Source organism: Triplophysa rosa, linkage group LG3, assembly GCF_024868665.1.
Source record: "Triplophysa rosa linkage group LG3, Trosa_1v2, whole genome shotgun sequence".
In the NCBI taxonomy this organism is placed as follows: domain Eukaryota; kingdom Metazoa; phylum Chordata; class Actinopteri; order Cypriniformes; family Nemacheilidae; genus Triplophysa; species Triplophysa rosa.
In genome coordinates this window covers 10,290,456-10,311,245 of record NC_079892.1, presented here as the reverse complement: position 1 = coordinate 10,311,245, position 20,790 = coordinate 10,290,456, and the positions used below count along the sequence as shown (strand labels likewise).

The 20,790-nt window shown below is 38.5% G+C and overlaps 2 long non-coding RNA genes across 2 annotated transcripts; both read right to left on the bottom strand.

Moving 5' to 3' along the window:
• Positions 1 to 10,011: 10,011 nt before the first annotated feature.
• On the bottom strand, positions 10,012 to 11,217 carry LOC130552118 (uncharacterized). The gene is made up of 3 exons (XR_008962681.1): positions 10,879 to 11,217; positions 10,465 to 10,661; positions 10,012 to 10,374 (listed from the first exon to the last, which is right to left on the bottom strand). It is a non-coding gene; the product is annotated as an uncharacterized LOC130552118 (long non-coding RNA).
• A 1,319-nt stretch (positions 11,218 to 12,536) lies between these two features.
• LOC130552041 (uncharacterized) lies at positions 12,537 to 14,700 on the bottom strand. Its single transcript, XR_008962675.1, has 3 exons — positions 14,026 to 14,700; positions 13,612 to 13,808; positions 12,537 to 13,521 (listed from the first exon to the last, which is right to left on the bottom strand). It is a non-coding gene; the product is annotated as an uncharacterized LOC130552041 (long non-coding RNA).
• Positions 14,701 to 20,790: the final 6,090 nt, after the last annotated feature.

The window sequence follows — 20,790 nt, the reverse complement described above, 5'->3', positions numbered from 1 at the left end:
GAGACAAATCCTGCCTGCTGCATGGTTTACATAAAGGCAAATGTACACGTCAGTCCACTGCGGTTTGCATGTCATTCCACTGCGGTTTGCATGTACACGTCATTCCACTGCGGTTTGCATTTTTACACAAAGAATATGTGCACCTTCGTTGCTTCACTGATTTTACATGTAACACACGCATTTTCTGTGCTGAAATTTAATGTAACCTATTTTATGACTCCCTACAGATGACATTGCTACCTGATACCTAATCCTATATAAAACTTGTTTAACTTCAAATAAAATGTTTTTACTTTGTGTCTAAAAATAACTTGTAGTAACTTTAAACAATATATGGCAAGTTTATAAAGTTGCATTTAAAGGTTGCTTTTGTAACATTGTATGTGTTGGTTTGCCTAATCATATAACATGGGGAAAACAGTTGCAATTAGCTGAAACATAACCATCATGTATGGGTGATATCGGTGTGATGTTTACAGTTATTAAAATCCTAATATTTAAAGTTAGTGTTATATAATATTATTAATTCAAAATAGCTTTGCTTTGTCCTTTTTTGGACATTTTGAGACAAATCCTGCTGCAGGTTTACATAAATGCAAATGTGCACGTCATTCTATGCCTGCAGTTTGCAATAGCTTCAACCTTTTTACACAAAGAAAATGTGTGCCTTCGTTGCTTCACAAATAAAATGTTTTTAATTTGTGTCTAAAAATAATTTGTAGAAACAAAATACTATAATTAAATATTTGAACTTTAAACAATATATTGCAAGTTGATAAAGTTGCAATTAAAGGTTGCTTTTGTAACATTGTATGTGTTGGTTTGCCTGATCATACAACAACTATATGTGGAAAACATGGTTGCAATTAGCTGAAACATAACCATCATGTATGGGTGATATCGGTGTAATTTTTACAGTTATATAATATTTAAAGTTATAGTGTTATATAATGTTATTAATTCAAAATAGCTTTGCTTTGTCCTTTTTTGGAAATTTTGAGACAAATCCTGCTGCAGGTTTACATAAATGCAAATGTACACGTCATTCTATGCCTGCAGTTTGCATAGCTTCAACCTTTTAGGTCAAAGGTATAGAATTTCTTCAAGAAAACTTATTTTCCTGGACAGGGATTAGATTAAGCCAGGACTGGGCCTTTGTAAAAACTACTGAATGTCCTAATTTAACTGACATACCTTACAAAAACATTTTGAGACAAAACAATGGCAATGATATTTTAAGATGTCAGTGCAAGTTGCTTTCAGTTTGGACAGCTTTTAAACCCTGTCAGGGTAACCACATATATGCCTACTTCAACACGATGGAATTCTTTCCAAGATGCCTTGTCCAGGGTCACTGACATTCCAGTTGCTGAGATAAATACGGTTTGCACTCAATTTAAAACAAAATTCTTCACTAATCAGTATCTGTTATATTGTTGAAGCCACTCACTGTAGAACGATAGACATATTGCAGGGAGAGGAGTTGCTATTTTGGAACCCTTCTTCCAACTCTGGAGATTCGAATGTCCAGGACGCTGCATGGCACTGCGGTATGGGTTTAAGATGACAGCATCTCTCCCTAATGTCATTGTCTGGGTAAGCTGATGTTTATACATATAGCAAATTTCTTGGTTTACCCATGGCTTAAAGACATTTTATATTATCTGTCATTAGGGCTGTCACGATTATGAAATTTGTCTGACGATTAATTGTCTATTAAATAATTGCGATTATGTACATTAATTGTCTATTTTAAGGCTTTGACAATATAACAATTAATTTATTCAATGAAGAAAATATTTAGAAATATGAATGTAACAGTGAGTGCAGATCAGGGATGGTGGATGTAAAATGCTGTAGATACTGCAGATCACCCTTGTTTTCTAAGGATTCACAATAATTGCAGTTATCTGAAATAATTGCGATGAGATGATTATTTAATAATTGTGACAGCCCTATCTGTCATACTCTTGTATAATGTGCAGTGTCTGATATAATTTGTTTCTCATAGGTGATCAAGGTCAACTTTTCCTCTATGATGGACAAGAAAGAAGCTCTCCTGGCTTTGCACAAATTTAAATTATGCTGGATCAGACAGGAAGAGAAAAAAGACAGGAGGTCAGGAGGAGGACATGCAGAGGTCTGATCTGGGTGTTCTCAGCCAGTTTCCCAGGATTAAGGCCCTTTCACTGAGGTACAACACCGCCATCATCAAGTGCACCAGTGGAAAGGCTTTTTAGCCTGGGCAATCTTGTGCTCACCAGCAGTCTGTCCAGCAGTCTATTAATTGATCTAAATTAATTAGATACAACCACTATTTAAAAAATTAGCCAGCACAGTCAACTGAGCAGTAGAAATGACTTCATTTTGTAGAAACACATTTGACAGCATACAGTATCTATGAAATATCTTACTCAATGCTTTGCTAATGTTATGGTTACAGCTTGAAGTGATGTTCAACTTAAGCTATTTTATTATTCAGATATTTTGCTAAGTTATTATATATTTTGTTAATCAGATTTGTTACAGAGTAATTCTATTTTTCTTATTCCGATATCTTGTAGAGGAATTATATATTTTGTTGTTCAGATGCTAAAGAGTAATTCTGTTTAACTAAAGAAGGCTACATTTGTTACTTAAATGTTCAAGTGATACAGAATGTTTTAATAAACCTATAGACGACACTATTCCATGTTTGACTGAAATTTAAAGAATTTAAATTTTGTATTGTCTGTGCGGTTAAGGTATTTCAAGGGACTTTAAGAAGAAATTAGTTGAACTATTTAATGAGTAGTTAAATTACTTTTCAGACAGAGCAATTACAAAAGTATTACTATAGCTGCAAGCATCGATATGGGGCCAAGCACCCCAAGTTGCCGCAAGCGCAGCGTTGAACCATGCCGGCACAGAGCAACGGGAGCGTAAATGGCAGTAACGGAACGTACGTGAAAAAGGGACAGTTTGAGAACTAAACATAGACTTTACAGATAAACATATTACAAGGTTCTCACGGGATCAGAACCCACAACCTCGATGTCTCAAGGTATGGGGGTTTAACAAGCTGCGCCACCCGGCTGCACACTAAAGCGCTGTCTGGAGCTATAGCAGCACAGAGCCAGAGCAGCACAGAACAACAAGTGCAAAAACCACAGAAACGGAACGTACATGAAAACAGTCAGGTTGATAAGCACTGGTGAGAATAAAATCAAACTGTAGAATTCATATATAAATGTTACAATCGAACCACACAGGATTCGAACCCACACTCAAAGCATGCGGTTCAAAAAGTTGCGCCACTGAGCCGCACACTCATCTCTTGACTGCAGTTCTTCCCTCTTCATCTCTGATAGCAGACATTTAAGTCTGAAGGATGGTTAGATCTATCATTTTTGTATTCACGGTAACAAGATGGTATCATTTGGATCAATAACAAGATAGCACAATCTATCAGCTCTATCAATGCACTGTATTTGGCCCTGGACTTCAATCAGGTGGTATTGTTGTTTGCTCTTGGATACTCTTGGAAGAGTAGAAGGATACTATACAAAAGTCAATTTACCTAACCCTTGAGTCTGTTTTCAGGGTGTCAGAGTCTACCACCACAAAACAGTCACCCATAGGCTATCATGCATGGTTCTGCCTCATCTTGTCATGTATTTCTTGGTCTGGTGGCAGAACCTCTGGTTAGGTGTGGAGAGAAACATATTATTGTTCCCCTTGACATAATATGCGTTCTCTCCGGTGTCTAGTCTCTAAGCCCCGCCCTCTCGTTCTCTGTATAGCTTTCCTGCTGTGTCTCATTATATATTACCCACACCTGCCCATTGTTATCTTCCTTTGTTCGGTCTCCCTATATAATACCCTCGTGTTCATTGTCCTGTGCTCGTTCGTTGTACTTATGTGCTTACCTGTTTGCCTTGTACCCCTAAGATGTTTGCTGTTTTGCTTGTTGCGCCTTGTTCCGTGTCCGTTTGGAAACTGCATCTTGTTCCTGCTGTATATACCTAGTCTAAGTCACGTTGTGTTGTCGAGTGTGTAGTTTACGTTCCTGTGTAGTCTATTATTTATCCCTTGTGTCCTTGATTGTTTTATCCCCCCTCGCGGGTCTTTGTTTTGTGTTTTATTATTTAATAAACCTTTGTGTTAATCCCTTCACTGCCGCTGCCTGCGCTTGGGTTCTTCCCCACCGTTCCCGATCTTGACAATATCTGTCTCTATTTTTAACAGGTGTGTGAAAAGAACATAAAGTTGAAGTTTGTACAGGACAGTGGTCCCGGGTTCAGAGTCCCTGTGAATTATTCCATGGGGAGGTGACAGAACCTGCCTTTCTGGAGATGGATGATGAAAACCAACACAAAGCTTTCGAAGACTACTTGCGTGAAGAATCAGACCAAGCAAGAGATTTGTTTGTGAATATCCAGAGGATCTGGACATATTCATGTCAAATTGTTATGAAGAACACAGCCTAAAGGTCCATGCCAGGATTCAAGAATAATCTGTTGTCTGATCAGTTTTAATCTGATTTAATCAGATTAAATTGTTTTTGTAAAATAAAAAATACAAAAATACCCAATGAAGCATATATTTTTATTCATCTTCAAGTATGGGAGACCTGGACACATTTGAAGTTGTGTTGATGAACAATGCCAGAAGGCAATGCCGTGTTACTAAATTTGTATAATCTATCAAAACAAGCAATTTCTCTGTTATGATGAAATATAATTGTGGAGCCTATCATTTAAATATTTTGTAAATTATACTTTAGTAAATGGAACATTAAAAAATTTAATCAGTTATGTAAATCAATGAAAATATGTTAACCGTGACTTTTAAAATACCAAAATGTAAACGTAACATTTAAAACATGTTTGGGTAGGGTGGGATCGATCATTCTAATAAATAGGAATTTATCTCATTACATAAATGAATAAGGTAAGGTATAAACGTTTACCTAAATGTAATAAATCAAAAAAAGCATTCTGTTTTGATGACGAAAATAGCTCCGCATATTGGACATTCTTTACCAAATTGGGGTGACCTAGAATTAATTTAGTTTAGCCTAGACATCATTTACAGACATGACATCGTGTATTAGTACTGCCGACAGGAAGTGGCGCCACTTTGCACATGCGTACATTTAACCAGGGGCACGTACAAGCTCAAACGACACGTTTTCTGGAAACGGTGTGCAACAGGGTTTGAGATATGTTTTCTTTTGTTTGGTGGGTGTATCGACAACGTCAGCCCAATCAGCAACAACATGTATTCAACCCACGCGGTGTTAAAGAGACAGCTGGGGCATGTTCAAGCTCAAAACGGTGCGCAATGTTTTGCTACGGTTTCCGGATTGAACGACACGTTTCCTGGAAACGGTTTTCAACGGTGTGCAACAGGATTTGAGATACATTTTCTCTTGTTTGGTGGGTGTGTCAAGAATGTCAGCCCAATCAGCAGCAACACGTATATAACCCACGCGGTGTTAAAGAGACAGCTCGACCATGGGTCCAAGTAAAGTCGTTTAAATGTGTCCGCTGCAGCTCGGTATACGCAACAATTGAAGATATTAGAAGAGTTGTATTTTGCAGTATTCAACACGTATTTATACAGATTTCATCAGGCTCCGAAAATTCTTCAAAAAGAACACCAAAAATGGCCTTCTCAGCTGCCATAGTTCAACTCTTGCGTCATCACAACAGGGGGTTCAACCGCACCACCGTTTCCGTTTAATAAAGCAATAAGCCCCAAGAAGCAGTGGGTTACAGTGCATTTTATAACAGCTAAGGGCATTGAAATCACAATTACATCCAGTCACGTCTGTGCAGCTCAGTCCAAAGATCGTCTGAGCCCATTTTCATAACAATCGATCACAATTTCTAGGACTAGTAGTGAAAAAATACTGTACTTTTCAAGATGGCCGCTACTGTAATAGCCTTAACATAAGACATGGAATGCGATGAGCATGACGAATGGATGACGTGCCGAGTAGAATTTTTGTAGATCAATGGGTTCAAAAGTTATGCTATAGAGTGCTAGAGACCCCATATTTGGTCACATGACTGTTGAGGACCACCACTACGATTGTGCCAAATTTCAACATTTTCCTAAGTACGGTTCATAGGGCTGCCATAGACTCCCATTGGTTAAGAATAATAATACCAACAGAAGCAGTATGGGGCTATGGCCCCAAGTAAAAGCGCACAACTCTCATACATAGTGTACACGTAACATTATTGTTAGTGCGCACAGCTCTCATAGTCAATGCACACCAGACCGATTTTTACTTCTGCGCGGGACCTACGCCATAGGCTATACGTGTCGGTTTTCATTTATACTTCTATGTCGTTTTCTGCGTCGACAGGCAATGACCACTAGGCATCAGTGTGTCCACTTGCGTCTTGCTTGTGTAACCAAGACAAGAGCCGAAGAAGAAGCAGCTCGTTTGAGAAGCATTAGCAGTGATAGCGGCAAGTAAACAGTCACTTTTGTTGCAGATTTGAGGTGTTAAAGCGTCAACGAGCAACTTTTCGACCTTAAAATAATGTCTCTAAAATTATTTTAGTGGTAGGTCAACTTTTAACTGGACGAATTTTACTGCCGTGGCTACCTGAGCAGCCTCCTATCGGCTGAAATTGCACTTGTAACTTTGGTGTTTGGGCCGGTACAAGCCCCGCCTATCCCCTGCTTTACAGCATACATCACGTTTTACTTGTAGCCTGGGAGAAGTTAGCCAACAGCAAGATGAAACGAACCAAAACATCACCATGGCAGAGCCAGCCAAAAAACCAGAGGGTTTTGTCGGAGGAAGCAAAGAAAAAAAAGCGAGAGAGTGATCGGACACGAGGCCGGTCACAAATCAATATCGGATGGGTTTACACTTGGTGGCACGAGCAGCAATAGGCAACGGGTTGCAAAACGAATGCAGACCTAACGGTCCGGCTCCTGGATTTGTATGTGTTATTTGTCATTTTTTTGTTACTGTCCTGTACTTGTGAACGTATTTGTTATTAGTCTGTGTCATTGGCACAACACCGGTTCGCACTTTATAAGCATAAGGTAGCTGAGAGATAATATATGGTTGCCGGTGTCGATAGCTAGCATGTTTTCGTGTCTCGTCATGAATGTGTGTAACGTTAGTGCTTGTAAATAAAGACTAAACAACCACACTAAACGTGTTGTGGTAAAAAGTAGCAGATTATTTTGTTCAGACCAGTAAACCACGTGAATGTTGAACAGTTCAGTCGTTGATTAGGCTAATGTTGTCGTTATGTATATGTATGCTATGCGCTGTTTTCATACCGAGTTGACTGTAGTTATTACATATATTACACAAAACACAATGCCTGGTCGCGATTGTGTTTAGTGACTTCCGATAAAATAACAAAAGAAAAGTACTATAGGTTACAAAACACATCCAAGTCCATGCGTTGTGTTTCGGGTAAATACAAATGTTCCATGTAGCTAGCACGCTCTGTGCTAACTTCTAACAATCAGCTGCTACCCCAGAGTCTACTTTGAGATTGTAGTATAGCCCTGTAGTACAGCCCATAGTGTTGGCACCAGTGTGGTACGCAATGAAGATGAAACGCTGATTTCAAAAACAGTACAGTTACACATACAGTTTATGAATAACATAACATATTTTTTTGGCCAAAGTTACCAGAATAAGTTGGTAACCTTGCAAAACTCACGTGTATTGAGCTGCCAGCGGGAAATCTTTGCGACAGTTTTTACGACACTGCATACAGACAATTCCGCTTATCAACCACGTGGGGCAACAGTGAGCAAAAGTTGCTCGTGGCCGCTTTAAATACAGAAGCTCAAATAATTTACTTAGATAATTTATTCGGAAATGCGTTTGAGTAAACATGACTCTATCGCGGATAGGGTCCGCGTTGAGTTGACGCGTTGTTATATTTTTGGAAAGGTGCATAAGTCTACGGCGTAGGTCCGACGCAGAACCATAAATTGGGCTTTAGTGCGCACAGCTCTAATACTCGTATGCACACGTATACGAATATTATTGTTAAGAGCACTCTCATCCTCATCCAGTCTACACGTATTATTGTTAGTGCGCACGGCTCTCAAAGTCAGTGCACACCAGACACGAACACGTTGTTAGTGCGTTCAGCTCTCAAAGTCATTGTACACCTGGCACGACTAATATTATTCGAGCGCATGTTGCTGGTTTTCACTTTAGTTTCTATGGTCATCGTTTAAACTTAAATGTTTTGGCGTTACCGTCACTCGAGCTGAGCTAAGCTCAGTGTGCACCGTGTACGAATATTATTTTTTAGAGCGCACAGCTCTCAAAGCCAGTGCACACCGGGCACGACCAATAATGTTAGAGCGCACAGCTCTAATATTCAGTGTACACGTATACGAATATTTTGTTCGTGCCCTCAGCTCTAATACTCAGTGTAGGCCTACACGTATGCGAATATTAGTTTTAGAGCGCACAACTCTCATACACTCTACACGTATACGAATATTATTTTTTAGAGCGCACAACTCTCATACTCAGTGTACACGTATACAACAAATATTGTTAGAGCGCACGGCAGGGACGGATTATGACGTCAAAGGGCCCCGGGCCAGTTACCCCCGAGAGCCCCCATCCCACAATTTTTCCGTTCTTTCCCTTAGCTGCGCATTCACAGTTTTAGAAAGTGAAAGTTAAGATGATAATGAATATTAAAACCATTCTCGCTCTGCGTCAAATGTCTGGGCTACGCTAAAAAAATAATCTGTACAGGGTTTATAGAAGTCTAATATTAGCTATAAAAAAAAATCAACAATGGACCAAATTAAGGCCTATGAAACACGTCTTTAATTAACTGTCAAATATACACGTATTTAATGCATCACATAAATAAAAAATGATTTCTCACCATAAAATGCCCTGTGACATGTCTGTAAACATCAAATCATCAATCAAAAGATTCAGAAAATACAATTTAAATGTGCTGTAATTTAATGAATAAGTTCATTTTTAATAAGTCACGTTTAATTTAATAAGTTAAAGTAACAAAAACATATGTTGCCATGATTTGTTGATCATTTCATTTTTTACAGGGTATCCACAAATGCCTTGTATGTGTCACAATCAACGGGAGACAGAACCCAAGCGCAGGCAGGCAGTAAAGGGGGTTAAACAAGATATATTTATTTTTACAAAAAACACAAACAAAACACCCTCGATGGGGGAAAAACGAAACTAAGAATCTGTATTAAACAAAAGACTTCCCACGTGGGGGCAAAAGGAAAAACAAGAACAGCAAAACCCTAACTAAAAAACACGACACAACGTCTTAAATAAAACAAGGCAGGATAAAACTAAAGCAAAACCACAAAACTCACAGTTCTCACAGTTCTCACAGTTCTCAATCAAGGCATGACACAGGAACACGGGCGACAACACGAGAATGAACATGAACATGAACACAAACACAATGCAAAGACGAGGGACAAAGGGAACTGAGACATTAAATAGGGAAACATTAACGAGGGGTAATTACACAGGGACGGTGAAGGACAGGTGAGGGAGATGAAACACTAATGGAGAAACAAGGGGGCGGAGCTAAACGAAAGACAGGAGGACACGCGTCGAAATGTCAAAACAAACCGCCACGTGTCTCCACACAAGACGAAACACACACACAAGACATGGTACTGTCACGACCCTGTCCACAAGACATGAAAACTCCGAATAGGAAGGACAGGACCCTGACAGTATGGGACCCATATATTAAACATAGATAAACATTTGTTTTCATTGTTGTTGGGTTTTCTGTACCAAACTAGATGGCGTAACCTTGAAGCCCAGGGCCCCCTCGGGTTCATGTCAAGGGCCCCTGGGCACTGGCCCCATTGGCCCGGTCAGTATTCCATCCCTGGCGCACGGCTCTCAAAGTCAGTGCACACCGGCCACGACCATATTGCTAGAGCGCACAGCTCTCATACCCTATACGAACATTACTGTTAAGTTCAGCTTTTAGAATCATATCAGTACATCGTATAATGTTAGAGCGGTTAACTCGCCTGCAGCTTACACTGCAACTTTACAGTTGAAATTCTCACTTTTAATGTAGCCTACTGAAAAAAGTCAGATCATAAAAATACTTTTAAATATGTCTAATTAAAATAAAACTCAGAAATTTTCACTGCGTTTAATTTGTTTTAATGTTTTCAGACTGAACATTTTTGACAGATTCATGCTGATAATTCGGTTATCACAAAACATACACACAAAACGGCGAGGTTAACAAATAAAATGGCTGAAAATCTTATGAGAAGAGCTTTTGTGAAAGTTCAGGCGATACAGCCAATGCGCGTCGACATCATATGTTCCGTCCTCCTCTTGGAAGCCTGCAGCTCCTGTCGAAATAGCAACAACGTCGTTATTTAGCACATTTAATTCTTGACTGTAACCAAAATACCAAACATGAGGAATTTTTAGTCACTTACGATTGTCGTGTTTATTGCGCTCCAGAGGTGTCTCCTGCCAACAGTCTGTTCATGGTTCCTAAGCCAAAGAATCTCTGAAAAAACCTTCCCAGATACCGCTGAAGGCGGCGAAGCACCGGTCCGAAGACTATGCCTATGCCAGTCGCCGAGACATTGACGGACAAATCAGCACCCCGTCCTTCAATCCGGATGGAGCACTGAGAAGAAGGCACATCAATTTTAACAGTAATCATAGTGTAGTATCAGATTTGATAAAACTACTGAATTAACTTCAGTCAGGTATCAAGCCAAAATGAATGAGTCCATTAAAGCTATGTCTGTTTGTATGCACTTTAGTTGCCATATTGCTGTCAATTGTTTTTCGCAATGAATCTCAGGAGCATGTATCCCTGAAGGTTTAGCTGGTTCGCTCACCTTCGTTGCGCCGCCGATATTGCGCGTCCGACACGGCCATTCTCTGTCCAACGAATCCGCACACCTCTTCCTCTGCCTTCTGGTCTCCCTGCCGTGGTTTGCATATGTGCTTTTCATTTTTCGGATACAGTAAAGCCTGCATGCTGTTGGTTTGCACTTTCGTTTCTGTGGTCATCGTTTAACCTTAAATGTTTTCGGGTATTTTTTTATTTTTTTTTGACGGTAAAAGACTAAAATGGCGTTACGGTCATAGCTGCTCTGAACTAAGCTAAGTGTACACCGTAGAGCGCACAACGTTCATACTCAGTGAACACGTATACGAATATTATTATTGGAGCGCACAGCTCTCACACCGGACACATCCAATAATCCACGTCCTCTTTCTATCGACAGGCAGTGCCGCCTTGGAGTTTCAAAGCAAACTAAAAAATCTTGGAGTCATTTTTGATGCTTCGCTGTCATTTGGACCTTTTATTCAGAATACGGTTAAGACATCCTTTTTCCATCTGAGAAATATAGCCCGTTTACGTCCTATGTATCCTTTTCAGTTGCTGAGAGGTTGATAAATTCCTTTGTTTTTTTTCGCGTATTGACTATTGTAATGGTCTTCTTGCTGGAGTATCAAAAAACTCCATTAACAAATTACACTATGTGCAAAACTCAGCTGCTAGAATTCTTTCTGGGGCCAGGTTTTGTGATCACATTTCTCATGTGTTGGAATCTCTACACTGGCTCCCTGTAAGATACCGTATTGATTTTAAAATCCTTATGTTAACATTTAAGGCTTTGCATGACCTGGCTCCGAGGTACCTGTCTGACCTGTTATTGCCGTACACACCATGTCGAAATTTGCGCTCTTCTCAGTGTGGTCTTTTAGTGGTTCCCAAGACACGGCTTCGCACCATGGGTGATAGAGCATTCTCCTCATACGCTCCTAAGCTCTGGAACTCTCTACCGGCAGACATCAGGGAGGCAAATTCTCTTGCGATTTTTAAATCTCTTCTTAAAACATTTTATTTTAGGATTGCTTTTACTTGATTACATTATTTGTTTTCGTTGTTGTTGTGTTGTTTTACAAAGTTTTTTTTTACAAATTGTGTTGTTTTACCTGATGTGATGTCTAGGCCTACTGTGAAGCGCTTTGAGAAAGCAACTTTTAATTGCGCTATACAAAATAAATGTATTATTATTATTATTATTATAAATAATAATGTTAGAGCGCACTGCTCTCAAACTCAGTGTACTATACGAATATAATTGTTAGAGCGAACAGCTCTCAAAGTCAGTGCACACGCATACGAATATTATTTTTTAGAGCTCTCAACTCGCATAATCACACTTATACGAACATTATTGTTAGTGGGCACAGCACTCAAAGTCAGTGCACACCAGGCACGACCATATTGTTAGTGCGTTCAGCTCTCAAAGTCATTGCAAAGACCTGGCACGACTAATATTATTCGAGCGCATGTTGCTGGTATGAACACATGGGGCCAGTTACCTCCGAGAGCCCCCATCCCACAATTTTCCGGTTCTTTCCCTTAGCTGCGCATTCACAGTTTTAGAAAGTGAAAGTTAAGATGATAATGAATATTAAAACCATTCTCGCTCTGCGTCAAATGTCTGGGCTACGCTAAAAATAACCTGTACAGGGTTTATAGAAGTCTAATATTAGCTACACAGAAAAAAATCAACAATGAACCAAATTAAGGCCTATGAAACACACGTCTTTAATTAACTGTCAAATATACACGTATTTAATGCATCACATAAATAAAAAATGATTTCTCACCATAAAATGCCCTGTGACACATGTCTGTAAACATCAAATCATCAATCAAAAGATTCAGAAAATACAATTTAAATGTGCTGTAATTTAATGAATAAGTTCATTTTTAATAAGTCACATTTAATTTAATAAGTTAAAGTAACATAAAAACATATGTTGCCATGATTTGTTGATTATTTCATTTTTTACAGGGTATCCACAAATGCCTTGTATGGGACCCATATATTAAACATAGATAAACATTTGTTTTCATTGTTGTTGGGTTTTCTGTACCAAACTGGATGGCGTAACCTTGAAGCCCAGGGCCCCCTCGGGTTCATGTCAAGGGCCCCTGGGCACTGGCCCCATTGGCCCGGTCAGTATTCCATCCCTGGCGCACGGCTCTCAAAGTCAGTGCACACCGGACACGACCATATTGCTAGAGCGCACAGCTCTCATACCCTATACGAACATTACTGTTAAGTTCAGCTTTTAGAATCATATCAGTACATCGTATAATGTTAGAGCGGTTAACTCGCCTGCAGCTTACACTGCAACTTTACAGTTGAAATTCTCACTTTTAATGTAGCCTACTGAAAAAAGTCAGATCATAAAAATACTTTTAAATATGTCTAATTAAAATAAAACTCAGAAATTTTCACTGCGTTTAATTTGTTTTAATGTTTTCAGACTGAACATTTTTGACAGATTCATGCTGATAATTCGGTTATCACAAAACATACACACAAAACGGCGAGGTTAACAAATAAAATGGCTGAAAATCTTATGAGAAGAGCTTTTGTGAAAGTTCAGGCGATACAGCCAATGCGCGTCGACATCATATGTTCCGTCCTCCTCTTGGAAGCCTGCAGCTCCTGTCGAAATAGCAACAAAGTCGTTATTTAGCACATTTAATTCTTGACTGTAACCAAAATACCAAACATGAGGAATTTTTAGTCACTTACGATTGTTGTGTTTATTGCGCTCCAGAGGTGTCTCCTGCCAACAGTCTGTTCATGGTTCCTAAGCCAAAGAATCTCTGAAAAAACCTTCCCAGATACCGCTGAAGGCGGCGAAGCACCGGTCCGAAGACTATGCCTATGCCAGTCGCCGAGACATTGACGGACAAATCAGCACCCCGTCCTTCAATCCGGATGGAGCACTGAGAAGAAGGCACATCAATTTTAACAGTAATCATAGTGTAGTATCAGATTTGATAAAACTACTGAATTAACTTCAGTCAGGTATCAAGCCAAAATGAATGAGTCCATTAAAGCTATGTCTGTTTGTATGCACTTTAGTTGCCATATTGCTGTCAATTGTTTTTCGCAATGAATCTCAGGAGCATGTATCCCTGAAGGTTTAGCTGGTTCGCTCACCTTCGTTGCGCCGCCGATATTGCGCGTCCGACACGGCCATTCTCTGTCCAACGAATCCGCACACCTCTTCCTCTGCCTTCTGGTCTCCCTGCCGTGGTTTGCATATGTGCTTTCCATTTCCCAGCAAACACAAAACGTTTATACAACTTTTAGAGGCTGTGTCCACCGAGGCGTTTACGCCTGCGGCCGACGTGTTTTTTTAATTGTTTCCTATGGAAACGCCGCGCTTTAAAAAAAAAAGCCATCAGCTGACGGTTTTTTTCCGCGCTCTGCGCTGGTGCTAAGCGTTTTTCCCACGATCAGCGGCGGCGTTCGACCGGGCGCCTGCAGCGGCCGTTTTCAGCCGCGTAAATGCGCCTCGGTGGACACAGCCCCTTAACACCGTTGCATTTTGGTTACAATTAGGTAATGTTGCAGTACAACGTTTGAAAAACGTTTGAAAAACCACACCTATATTTAAAAAATATGCATCCAAAATAAAACGTTTTTAAAACGTTTAAAAAATACCAACGTATTTTTTTATTAAATGTTTCCTCGGAATAGTTTAAAATGTGTTTAAAACTGAACATTTTTGACAGATTCATGCTGATGAACACGTGTCCCCTCTTGTAAATAAACTGTACTGAAGCCCAGCTGATGGGTCATGGGTTTATTTCCCACCAAATGCATAACGTTATATCGATTAAATGGAATGCAAATACAGAGCCTGAATGCAATTTAAGTTGCGTTGGTTTTGCAATCAAGTTAAGCAAGCAAGCACCACACATTTATGTGGCACACTGTATGTGGTAACATATTAAGTGTTAAAGGGATTCTTTACTAGCAAATAGAAAATTCCCCATGTTTTACTTCTTGAAGATGCAGTCGGAGTTATGATACCACGTATCATTTTATTTGAAGCTTAATGTCACAAGTCCCAGGGACTGCCCAAAATGATTATGTAGTAGCAAAGGCTTGAGTTTTTTCCTTCAAACCCATTTAATTGTTTTGCGAGTTTTATTGTCTGCTAGCTAGACTACAAGGTAAATCCTTAATCAGATTTCTGATCAGAAAAGCTACAGGACTCTTCTCCTAAAACATGTAATGTAACCCAAAATGGTTGGTCACAGCTTTAGTTCCCGCTAAATGCACATACTGGTTAAATGCTATATACATCCAAAATGCATTGTAGGTTGTTTTTCTTATTGCAATAATGTTTATGTCAAGTACCACGAAATATCGTCTGTTTATATAGATCTATGGCACACCAAAGAAAATGTTTTTTAACATTTGTTAATGCTATTTGTTAAATTTGCCACTAGATGGCAGTGTCGTGTAAGAAACAGAACAGATAAAAACAGTGGGTGCTTCTCAATTCTTATTTGTGCAACCTTGGCTGTTTCTCAAACGCGAGGTGTCCTGGTGAGGTTGCCTAATAGTGTAATTCAGTGCATCTATAATGTTAGATACTGTTACTTTCAAGCATTAGATTATTATTTCAGGTTGAAGATGTTTACTATTTTCTGGAGAAGTTCCTCTAAGAACACTAGGGGGCAGTAGGGTTACAATAAATTTCACACCACAAAGGTGAGAGTTTTGTATCTACAATTAAACTCTAGTTTCAAAAATGTGACCCTGGACAACAAAACCAGTCTTATGGGTCAATTTTTCGAAATTGAGATTTTTACATAATCTGAAAGCTGAATAAATAAACATTCTATAGATATATGAGTTGTTAGAATAGGACAATATCTGGCTGAGATGCAACCGTTTAAAGCTCTGGAATCTGAGAGCGCAAAAAAATCAAAATATTGAGAAAATTGCCTTTGAAGTTGTTAATCAGGGGCACTGTGGCAGACCATCCACACAGAAAAATAAAGTTTTGATATATTTAAGGTAGGAAATTTACAAAATATCTTCATGGAACATGATCTTTACTTAAAATCCTAATGAGTTTTGGCATAAAAGAAAAATCGATAATTTTGACCCACGCAATGTATTTTTGTCTTTTACTAAAAATGTTCCCGTGCTACTTAAGACTGGTTTTGTGATCCAGGGTCACAAATGGTAAAGCATGCCCTTATTTGTAATAGATAAAGTATTCATATTTATGAATCAAGCACAAGAAGCACAGATTCAAATATTACATCAATATATAGCATAATCATTATGAAAACAGTTTTAGTCAAAGATGTAAAGAGACATTTGATTAACTTTTAACATTTGATTGATATTGTGCCATTTGTAAATGTAACAACCACATGTTAAACAAATTCTGAGAGACATTTTGTTTTGGAGTTTAAATTAACCAACATGGTGATCAACATTTGTCACAATGTAGACAAAGTTTAGAAACTGTTATACATCTTAGAGAAATAAAATACATTAAAATATTAAAGAGTTTTTCATTTTTAATGAATTCTTTTTTGGAAATTTTGAAACAAATCCTGTGCATAAAGGAAAATACGTCATTCTATGCCTGCCGTTTGCATAGCTTCAACCTTTTAACAGAAAGAAAATGTGTGCCTTCGTTGCTTCACAAATAAAATGTTTTTACTTTGTGTCTAAAAATAATTTGTAGTATAGAAACAAAATACTATAATTAAATGTTTGAACTTTAAACAATATATGGCAGGTTGATAAAGTTGCAATTAAAGGTTGCTTTTGTAACATTGTATGTGTTGGTTTAAATTATCATACAACAACTATATTTAGTCATTCTATGGGGATAACATGATTGCAATTAGCTGAAACCTAACCATTATGTCACCTTTATATATTTATCAACATGAGCATTACTTGTTGATTTGCCTTATAACATTCCTCTACCTCTGGTAAGTTGATGAGTTAAAGTAGGCTTATGTATAAAACATATAAATTACTTGTAAAGCCAAGTTTTTACAAAGGCTTTTATAGAAGTGCTGTTATAAAGTGTTCTGAATCTGCACTATGGACAAAAGCAAACCGTTCTTCTATGGCTTCAAAGGTGAGGGAAAATGTGTTAGTGAGGGCCTATTTTTCTGTGTAGGAGAGCTCCCGATTCTTTTACCAAGATCAAAGACACTGTGTGGTGGTGTGGACCACAGGATGATATTTGGCCTCTGTTATCTGTACTTTGTATCCGGAAAGACTCTGTCACCTGCACTTTGTATCCTGAAGGACTCTGTTATTGGCACTTCATATCTGGAAAGACTCTTTAAACTGCTGTGTCCCTTTGCGGATTCCTGGGACGCTTGGACTATTGGCTGACCCAGAGTGAGACTGTTAAAGACCACCTCAAAGAACTATGGTCCGTCCGTAACAAATTCTTTGCCAAGCAAATAATGTTTGAAATATTTAGTGAATGCCACCAAACTAAGCAGCTTTTTTTTGTGGTGGCATACTTGCGCTCCTGCTTCGTTAACGCTCGACTAGCATACGCCACAACCCGCAGAAGGTTGGAAGGAAAAAGCTGTTTTTATAAAAAAAATGTGTGGCTCTGCAGGAGGAAGAATCCTAATGTGGCACCCATTGATGGCACCAGCAGCACAGCCGAATGCCTCATGGCCAGCAAGGCGAGCAAAGCCAGCTCCACCTTCTCTGCTTTTGCAAAATGTATTACTTTGTGGAGGATGGTTATCATCTCCTCCACAACGTCGTGAACAGTCCTACAGACTGACGCAAGTGGCATGCTGAAGGTGTCTGAAGTGACCCTGTAGATGCTCCATAGGCAAGCCAATAAACTGTAACCAGCACTTTGATGTCATGGCTCCATCCATGGGCTTTTTGATCAGCATGTTGATGCTGTTCTTTTTATTAGTTAGATAGATATTTGCAAAACCAACACTGTGACAAACATAACGGGTGACTAATAATAATGATTTATGACAAAAAAGAAAAGTCATGAAATATGGAGATACAAGGTTTTAGAAGGACAGCAGCTTTATATTTGGTTTGTTTCATTTATTTTTTTAATAAGCTCTAGTACAACGGTAGTCTTACAATCTGTCACGGAGAGGCACGTGACCATAAATATGTATTTTGATTGATATGTATGACGTGTGTATGGTTTGACGTGTAGCCGTAGCATTAGCCACTTGCAGGCTTTGGTTTATATATAGGCTAACGTTATTCGCTATCATTTATTTATTCATTCATTCATTCGGGTAACATGTAAATAACCACAATACACTCATGTTAATTCAGAATATTTTATTTGGGATTGCATATTACAACTTACCTTTGTGAAACTGTAACCACGCTGGGTAAACGTAGATTCCTGTCACGTCATCTGAACAGGGCCAGACATTCTGGTTATGACGTTGCAAGGTTAATTGTGTATTTGTTGGCCTTGATTGTTTGCGGTTTTGTGTATTATTGTAGCAGAATTTATGATGTGTTTAAAATGATGGTATAATAATATTGTTAAATGTTTAATCTGTAAATTTCACCTGTGGTACGTTCCAGGGGCGTGGCCTCTGCTTGAAAATGGTTCACGTGTGAATTAGTTCTGGTGTTGGGCTCAGTAGTCAGGAGGAACTCGCAGTGTTTGACCGCATGGCAGGAGCGCCTCCATGCTTAATGCTTCAAGTATAGATTTGTAAATATGTTTTTTATTTTAGATTTTGTTTTTACGCCTTTTTGCTGGGAATTTTTTGCACTGTCTGGATTAAACGCACTGTAAAACTGTAATTACTTTGTCTTGGCTGTTTTTATGCATTGGCCGCCCGAGCCATTGCTCACACAGTCTTAAAGTTGTAGCCTATGATTATTATAGACCGAAAATGTCATGTTTGTGTTTTAATGCTATGTGTATAATTGTCAGTTTACTTGAATTATCTAAATAAAAAGTCTATTCCACCTAAATACATGGGCAGTTTATGAATAAAGAATCAAATGTGCAAAGCTAGAGATGCTAATAAGGCACGTCTCAACTCCATTCTCCACAGCATCCTGGCTCCTCTATGAAGGATTCGTCTCCTCAGTTCGGCAGCCTCCTCTTCAGCATCTTGATCAAGAACTTGTCAAGTTTTTATGAACTTATGTAAACTTCACTTACACAATGATACAGTAATGGATTATATAGTGACCATTATTGTGCTTATATGATGCATTATAACGGAGGAGTTTGTAAGTTACTGCGGGATTCATTTGTGTATTATAATGTTGTTGGAACATGTGGTCAGTGTTTGGTTGCTGTCTCTCATGGCATTCAACAAACACTGACAAATTCTCACACCGTTTTATAATATTGTTATGAACACGAGTTTAACAATACCTGTATTTAGAAAAGTTTATTTTAAATGTAAAAATCAAACAATTTTAATTTACTTTATAAATTGTTTCATTGTTCTATGGAACAACATTTTAAAACATGAATTAAATAAACCATTTAAATATGCATATTAATTTTTCTATGTAAAAAGTTATTTTCTTCTTAAAATTTTTGTTTAAATTATTAAATTTATCAATTTAGTTCTCATTTTATTTTTTAGCAGCACTCTTGGTCTTTCATATCTGAGAACCAGAGGTGCACTCCTATTAGTATTGAAGATTCCCCCGCCACTCTTTAATCATATTTAATCATACTCTTAAACATATTCATTCAAACGACTGTAAAATGACATTCATTACAAGCTAAGTAAAATTTTTGCATTGTGATTTTCAGTTGAATAAAAAAATGTTTTGTTTATATTTCATCTTTGAGGCTTTCTTAAAAATAATATTGTCTCATGAACCACGAGTCTTGTCTCGTCTCATCTGGGGCAGGGGCGCAGATTTTTTTTAACCGGGAGATGCCAAGCTGTCAGCAAATGATGTCAACTCAGTTAGTTATTTTGCATCATTTGGGCTTTAACTAGTGCTCAAGTAGTTACTTTGCGTTATTTGGGCTAATGGTTTGCACTAAAAAGCCATTGGAGGATTCTTATTTGAAATCATGGATAAACAACAATGAACAAAGGCCTACTTGATCAACACTAGCAATGCATGATCAAACTGTTATTTATGCAAATCAATCACCCACCAAAACTTCATGTCTTCTGCAAAATATGTAAACATTTGCTTATCTCAGCAGCATACAAATTCTATAATTATAAACACAAAAAAGCAAATATCCTATGTGCAAAATAAATAAATAATAAAATAAAATTCAACAACAACTTCAACAACATATTTAGATAAATAAAAAGAAGTATACTGAGTATTAGAAATTCCCTCTAGTGCAGCCAAACCAATTTACTCAATGAAGGACACAAAAACATCTCTTCTCCTTTCATTACCCTGAACATACTGCTGGGGAATTTCTCGTCTGTCCAGTCTGTCAAGCCTCTCTTGGTGAATATGGCACACGGCAATGCCATCGAGTCTTTTTTGTGTCATGGTCGATCGCAACCATGTTTTCAATCTGCGTAACCCACTAAAACTGCGCTCTGCCTCAGCAGATGATATGGGCACCACCATCAACAATCGTACTAATGTCTCTACCTGATCATTTCTTTCAGAGCACGCACAGCATCTGCAGTTGTGCTGATCTTGTACGTGTTTTTAAACATGGCGAATTGGACTTTCAAGTCTTCCTCATTCAGTTCCGCCCAGAATATCTCTATGTGTGCGTGGTGGAACAATGAGCTCTAGATACAGATCTAGACCGGTCTACTCAACATAACGTAGGCACAGCGCCTCCTGTTCAACACCAGATATATCCCTTGTCCCATCCATAATAATCGAATACTGCAACACAGGGACAATCCCAAGATGTGTGCACCCCTCTCTTTGCAGATAACCACCTAGTGAATGATGGATCAT